This window comes from Propithecus coquereli, unplaced genomic scaffold, assembly GCF_000956105.1.
Source record: "Propithecus coquereli isolate 6110/MARCELLA unplaced genomic scaffold, Pcoq_1.0 Scaffold608, whole genome shotgun sequence".
NCBI lineage: Eukaryota > Metazoa > Chordata > Mammalia > Primates > Indriidae > Propithecus > Propithecus coquereli.
This window is the reverse complement of record NW_012152041.1, coordinates 104095-110989: the sequence shown is the minus strand read 5'-3', so window position 1 is coordinate 110989 and position 6895 is coordinate 104095. Positions and strand designations below refer to the sequence as shown.

Sequence of the window (6895 nt, the reverse complement as noted above, 5' to 3'; positions counted from 1 at the left end):
CCATCTGTGTGGTGTGGGACTCACTACTAGGACTAAGAGAGGCTTCCCGACCCAAGATGAATGAATTGGGCAGATCTCTCTTCTGGTAATATTCATTTATATTGTGTTTCCATCCAAAATATTTAAAATTAAATTATATACATACAAATATACACACAAAAATATATCTGGGGATTTTCAATTAAAAGAAAATAATTCTATCCAGAAAATGTTTCAATCTGGAAACATTTACTTTTCTAAGAGTTCCAGGTAGTAAAGATTTTAGTCTACTTAGTGAAATAAGTCCTTTGTTCCTCCAAAGTCTCATGCTATTTAATAAGCATGCCCACATGTAGAGTACAGCAAAACAGGAAATGTGTCACGGAATAAAACTTATAAATGATATACTGCCTTTATAGCATGACTAATCTTAAGATAAAGAAACTTTTAGATTCATAATAATCAACTGTTTCCATTAGACAATTTTCCATGAAGTTTATTCAAATGGTACCATATTTAAACACTTCATTCCTTTTGATGGCTAAGTAGCACATCATGTATGGATATACTACACTTTATTTACTCATTCATCAACATTTTGGGTTGCTTCCACCTTTTAACTATTGTGAACAATGCTGCTATGAACGGCTGTGTAACAAGTTTTTGTTTCAATACCTGTCTTCAGTTATTTGGGGTAGGTATATAGGAGTGGAATTGCTGGGCGATATGGGAATTCTGTGTTTAACTTTTTGAGGTATAATACTTTTTAAATATTCTAACAGTAATAGAAAAACATTTCAATCAAGTAGAAACATTATGGACTATTCTTTATCCCCGTTGGGTCTTTCCCTATATAAAGTTAATAATTGAAAGTACTTAATAAAGGAAAACAACGGCTTCATGCCAAACCCCATTATACCAGCCTCTCTGTCATCTCTGCTCTCTCTCTTTATGGAGAATTTCTGAGGGACGTGGGCTCAGATTATTTTCCCTACTTTCCTTTCAATGTCTTTAAGGGATCGCTGCAAAAATCTCCAGTTCCACCGGGACTTCTGGTTTACCTCCTTTTTCTATTCTTAATTCTTTAGGTTCCTATATTGCTAATTATTTCTAATAGAAATGCCTTCAGACAGAATTATAGAAGAAAATCTGAGTGTAAGGTAGCAGAATTTCATGAAAAGGAGACTGACAGCAAGGGTAGAATTATCGCATATTATATCCAACATCCAAGGAGGCCCGAGGAGGTTCGCCAACCGCGGACTTGGGGTTCCAAATTCAGCTTTGTCCCTAAAAGACTTGTCCTTGGCAGTCACTCCACTCGATGTGCCTCACTTAGACTCCTTGTTTCCTAATATTTCTTCCAATACAATATTCAAATGATTTTGTTCCTATTAACTTTTTATTCTTCTTCTTGAAGACCGAAGGATGTGCCAGGCAGTATGTGCCTCTTATTATACTTTTTGATAATAGCATCCAGATAACTGCTTCCTGAATAGGTCCATTGAGAGACATGTCCGCAAAGGTTCCTGTCGTGTATTGGTAAGGAAAGGTAAATGAATTTTTGCCCTCGGTGTGGCAGCCAGTCCCCACAATGGCTCCCCAGTGATCCTTGTTTTCCCCTCTCACATGGTCCTCAGGTTAGTCCGACCACTCATCTATGGCAGAAGTGATGGTAAGTCACTTCTGAGATTAGCTTATAAAAGACAAGGAGACTTCCATCTTGCTCACTCGAGGCCTCATTTGCTCTCACGGAGCATCATGCTGGGGGGAGCCAGCTGCCACGTGCCACGGAGAGGCCGTGCGGTGAGGAACTGGGGCCTCCAGCCAACAGCCAGTGAGAAACTGAAGCCAACTTTAAATGACGAGAGCCCGGCTGATGTCTGGAATGCCATCTCCTGAGGGACACCCTGAGCCAGAGCCACCCATCCGCAGTGCCTCTGAATTCCTTACCCACAGAAACTGTGAGACAGTAAATATTTGTTGTCTAAATCTCTAAACTTTGGGGGTAATTTGTTATGCAGCAACAGATAACTAATACACTTGCGTGGCTCTTCTGCTAGCAATATTTTCTAAATATAAGTAAAAATGTTTACTAGTAATAGACTTTTAAAAATTCACCGTCAATACCTAACATTATAAATTCTTTAAATCTTAGAACTTGCTTTATCCTGCATTTGGGGGTCACCTCCAACCCTGAAGAATGACCCAACGCACTAAAGCCACTCACTGTCCTCTCACCGTGTCTCCTCCTCCTCCCTTCCCATCTGAATCTGATCCCTCAAGGGATTTCTCTGGTCCAATCTGTCCCGAGACAATTCCCTCATTGTTTCTGTAATACCCACATGGACCTTTGTACACTCTGAATCCTTGTAGTTTCCGTAATGTTACCCAGATTTTTCACGTATCAACTCGTTAATAGCAGTCACAAAAACAGACCTGGATACCGCGCTGGCATCTGCCACTCACTAATGCTGGGGCCTTGAATGAATAGCTTAACTTCTTTGCAGCTTGGTTTTATTATTATTAAGATGAGAATAGAAATGAGAATAATAATATTTCATAGGATTTTTGTGAGAACTCAGTGAGCTAATGTGTATGAACCCCTTCACAAAGGACTTGTGCAAAAAAGACAGGGCTCGCTTAATGGTGAATACTTATTGAGTCAGCTTCTAAGTGTGTTAAACACCTTTTGGGAGAAGGCTGTCTGCCCAGTCCTCGTTCCTGTTTTATGAGAACATCTGTTCCCACCCCAGGTGGAGTCTCTGGAGCCATCTGTGTGGTGTGGGACTCACTACTAGGACTAAGAGAGGCTTCCCGACCCAAGATGAATGAATTGGGCAGATCTCTCTTCTGGTAATATTCAGCATGGTGGTCAGTATTAGCTGGTTCCTCAAACTGAGATGTGATCTGGGGAGTCCTAGGTGGTCGTGTTTGGCTCTGCGGCCACCAGCGAGAGCCAGACTGCACAGAGAGAGGGGAGGAGGAAGCAGGCAGATGGTGACAGAGAGACAGGGAAAGAGAGATAGAGGCAGTGAGACAGAGACGGGCACAGAGAGACAGGGACAGAGAGGGATACAGAGAGAGGCAGTAAAGAGAGAATAGCATTGAGGCGCCACCATTTTTGCTGCCCTGACCGGGAGCAAGAAGCTCAGAGTGTCTGAGGCGCCACCCGATCCCATCCGCTGACACCCACTGCCACCTGCTCCCACCCGTGGCGCAGACCCCACCGGAGCTGGAGCTCGGGCCGCTGCCCCCGGGCTGATTGGGAGGCTCTGGTGCCCCAGGCGAACAGGTTGAGCTGCAGAACGAACTGGTGGAATCAAGAAGGAAAATAGCAGGGAGGGATGTGCAGCTGACAGGTGAAGAAAGAAATCTGTCTGTTGCATATAAAAATGTGACTGGGGCTAGAAGAGCCTCCTGGAGAATAATCAGCAGCATTGAACGGAAAGAAGAAAACAAGGGAGGAGAGGACAAACTAAAAATGATTCGGGAATACGGGCAAATGGTTGAGACGGAGCTAAAGCTAATCTGTTGTGACATTCTGGATATACTGCACAAACACCTCATTCCAGCAGCTAACGCCGGTGAGTCCAGGGTTTCTGTTATTAAACGGAAGGTAGGACCTACTGCGGGGATCTGGCAGAAGGTGCCACCGGGAATGGCAGGAAGGAGGCTGCGGGGGAACAGCCTACTGGAAAGCTGCCAGTGAGGCTGCAAGGACAGGGCTTCCACCAGCGCATCCCATGCGCTTTGGTCTTGCTCTCAATTTTTACGCATTCTACTGCGAAATTCATAATTCACCTGGCTGCGCCACGGTTTGGCAAAAGCAGCTTTTGATGACGCAGTTGCAGAACTGGGTACGCTGCGCAAAGACAGCTATGAGGACTCTAGCGTACCATGCAGTTGTTCCGTGGTCACCCGACACTGTGGACCTCAGTCACACAGGTGATGGGGAAGACAGGATAAAGAAGAGCTGCAGCATGTGGAAGACGGAAATCAGTGAGACATACAGGCCAAGAGAAACCATCTCTGACTCCCCCGCCCCTCCCCATCCTACCCGTTGGAAATTCCCCACTGTCGCTGAGAACCGCCAAATTTGACTTTTATGTTTGGTCTCAGAATTTAGGTTCCTGCCCCGTTGGGGTTTTTTGTCGTTTGTTTTTCAGTTTTCAAAGGCTCTTAAAGGCAAGAGTGAATTTCTGTGGACTTTACCGGTCCCAGCTTTTATGCTCTTTAAGACCCTAACAGGACTGTGCAGAGGCTGTATCAGCATTTCTGTGTTGCCTCCGTGCCAGACGTGGTAAGATCACTATTAGAAATGGAAATTACATTTGAAAGCCATTAGCCTTCTAGGTGATGCAAGCATTTAAGAGAGAGGTCGATCACACTGTAGAGGCATGCATGGCATCATGTTTCCTTGTCCTAATTGTTTAAACCGAATTTTATACCAACATTTAAAATTAATTGGGTGTTAGCTTGAGGTGGTTAAAGGTTGTTTGGGGAGTTTGTTGTAATGGTTTTGCTGTAAAAAGTATTTCAAATTTTGCTGAAAAGCATAATGCTGATAAGGATTCAACAATCCGTGGCTGCTCCTTCTTGCCTACTTTTACTCTCCCTCTGATGCAGGTTAGCGTGGAAAAGCCTGCATGTGTGTTTAATTCTGTTTCTTCTCCTCCCCTCCCCGCCCCTGCTCCCGCTCCTTCCCGCCTTTCCTCACCTTTCCTCCTCTTTTGTTCGGTATGTGTAGCTTGCAGCTGATTTGTACTGGTGGATATCTGACTGGAGCCACAGATACAGAATTCATATTGTTCTTACTGAAACACAGCATGGAATTAACATTAAACTTAAATAAAACAAACCTAAATTTAAAAAAAGACAGAGAGCCTAGGGAGTAGTTTTGGGTTTCTGTCCTTGGTTTCCTGCGAAACCCCAATATTTTTTCAATGAATTCCTATTTTCCTTAAGGTAGTTTGAACCAGCCATTGTTACTGGCATGATAGAATAAGACTCCATAAAGCCAAGCAGCAAACAATTTTTTCACTCTCCAGTCCTCCAGTCAGGGGAATCCTTAGATGAAATCTCAGGCAGCCCCTCTGTATTTAGTAAAAGAAAAACACCTGCAGTCTCTTTTAGACCCAAAGACAATCTCAGTTCAAAATTTAAAATGTCCCCATAACCACAGTCCGCTCACGAGAAAAACGTCAGACAAACCAGATTGGGAAACACTCAGCAGGACACCTGGAAATGATGCCTTGAGACCGACAAGGCCATGAAAATAAGGGATGGATAAGAAACCATCACAGACAGAGGAGCCTGGGGGAACCTGACAGCAAAATGCTACAGGTGAAGCTTGGAACTGAAAGAAGATACTGTTGGAAAAATCGATGAAATCTAGATAATGACTGAAGCTTAGTTATTAGTAATACTCTAATGTGAGTGTCTTAGTTTTGACAAATGCACTGCAGTCACCTAAGACTGCAGTCCCCAACCCCTGTGCTGCAGACCAGTATCTGTTAGGAACCAGGCTGCACAGGAGGTGAGTGGCGGGCAAGCAGGGAAGCTTCATCTGTATTTACAGTCGCTCCCCATCACTCACGTCACCGCGTAAGCTCCACCTCCTGTCAGATCAGCGGCAGCATTAGATTCTCACAGAAGCTCAAATCCTACTGTGAACTGTGCATTTGAGGGATCTATGTTGCGTACTCCTTATGAGAGTCTAACACCTGATGATCTGAGGTGGAGGTGAGGCAGTGATACTAGCACTGGGGAGTGGCTGCAAATAGATTATCATTAGCAGAGAGGTTTGACTGCACAATAAATGTAATGTGCTTGAATCATCCTGAAACCATCCCCTCCATGCCCCGCCTCCCCATTCGTGGAAAAATTGTCTTCCGTGAAACCGGTCCCTGGTGCCGAAAAGATTGGGGACCTCTGAGCTAAGATGTTAGCTATGAGAGAGGCCATGTGAAGGGCATATGGGAGCTCTCTGTTCTATCTTTGCAACTTTTCTGTGATCTAAAATTTTTTTAAAAGTTTCTTTTAAAAAACTAAAACCTTCCAAATTTCATTTACAGTTGAAGCTTCTCCCCACTCCCAGCTCAGAATTGCTTCAGGCTCTGAAGAGGGGCAGGCAGGGGTCATGGGTTCCTATTTCTCAGCCTAGTAGCGTTCCTCCTCCTGCCTCTCCTGGGAGCAGCCATGGCCGCTCTGGGATGGAACTGGGGAGGGAGGGAGAGACAGGAAAGGTCTCTTTGCCCTTTGACATAGTCCTGCTAGGTGTCCTCTGGGTGTGGCAGATTCCCCAAGCTGAGGCCTGTTTATGGTTCTGGAAGTTTCCCTCACTGGGAGCATCTGACTGTAGATGCTTCTAAATGGGCAGCCCTTCTCTGCAGGACCATTACCCCTGCCTTGGACATGCACACACAGAAGCACGCACACCCTTTTCAGGTCAGATGGCACACCTCCAGGCTCTTGGAGACAGGAGGTCTCCTCCTCCTGTCCAGAAGCCCTTTGGGACGGGGCTCTCCTTTGAAAGTCTTTTTCTATTCTGCTCTCAGACTTCGGTGCTCCTGCAGAGCACTGAGAAGCAGTTACACTGCCACCACCTCGCCCGTGTGCAATCAAAAGCACCTTGACTAATTCTCTCAAAGGGACCATGCGTGTTCTCTGCCTTTTAGCCTCTGACTACAGACAAGACCAAACAGCATATAGAAAAGGCTTCCCTTCAGGCATTTAATCCCTACTCATAGAAGGAAGTTTGAAGAACCGGCTGCTAAACCCTAGGTTCCATTCAGCAGTCAAAACTGATCAAGGAGAAGCCATTGAACACATTAAATGACTTCACTTCTATTGTTCTGCCCAAGTATATCATCTTTCTGAAAACCCATTAGTCGTAGAGTCATAAGGATACATAAAA

The 6895-nt window shown here is 44.7% G+C and overlaps 1 pseudogene; it reads left to right on the top strand.

Moving 5' to 3' along the window:
• Nucleotides 1-2321: 2321 nt before the first annotated feature.
• On the top strand, nucleotides 2322-3982 carry LOC105822390 (annotated as a pseudogene).
• The last annotated feature ends 2913 nt before the right edge of the window (nucleotides 3983-6895 follow it).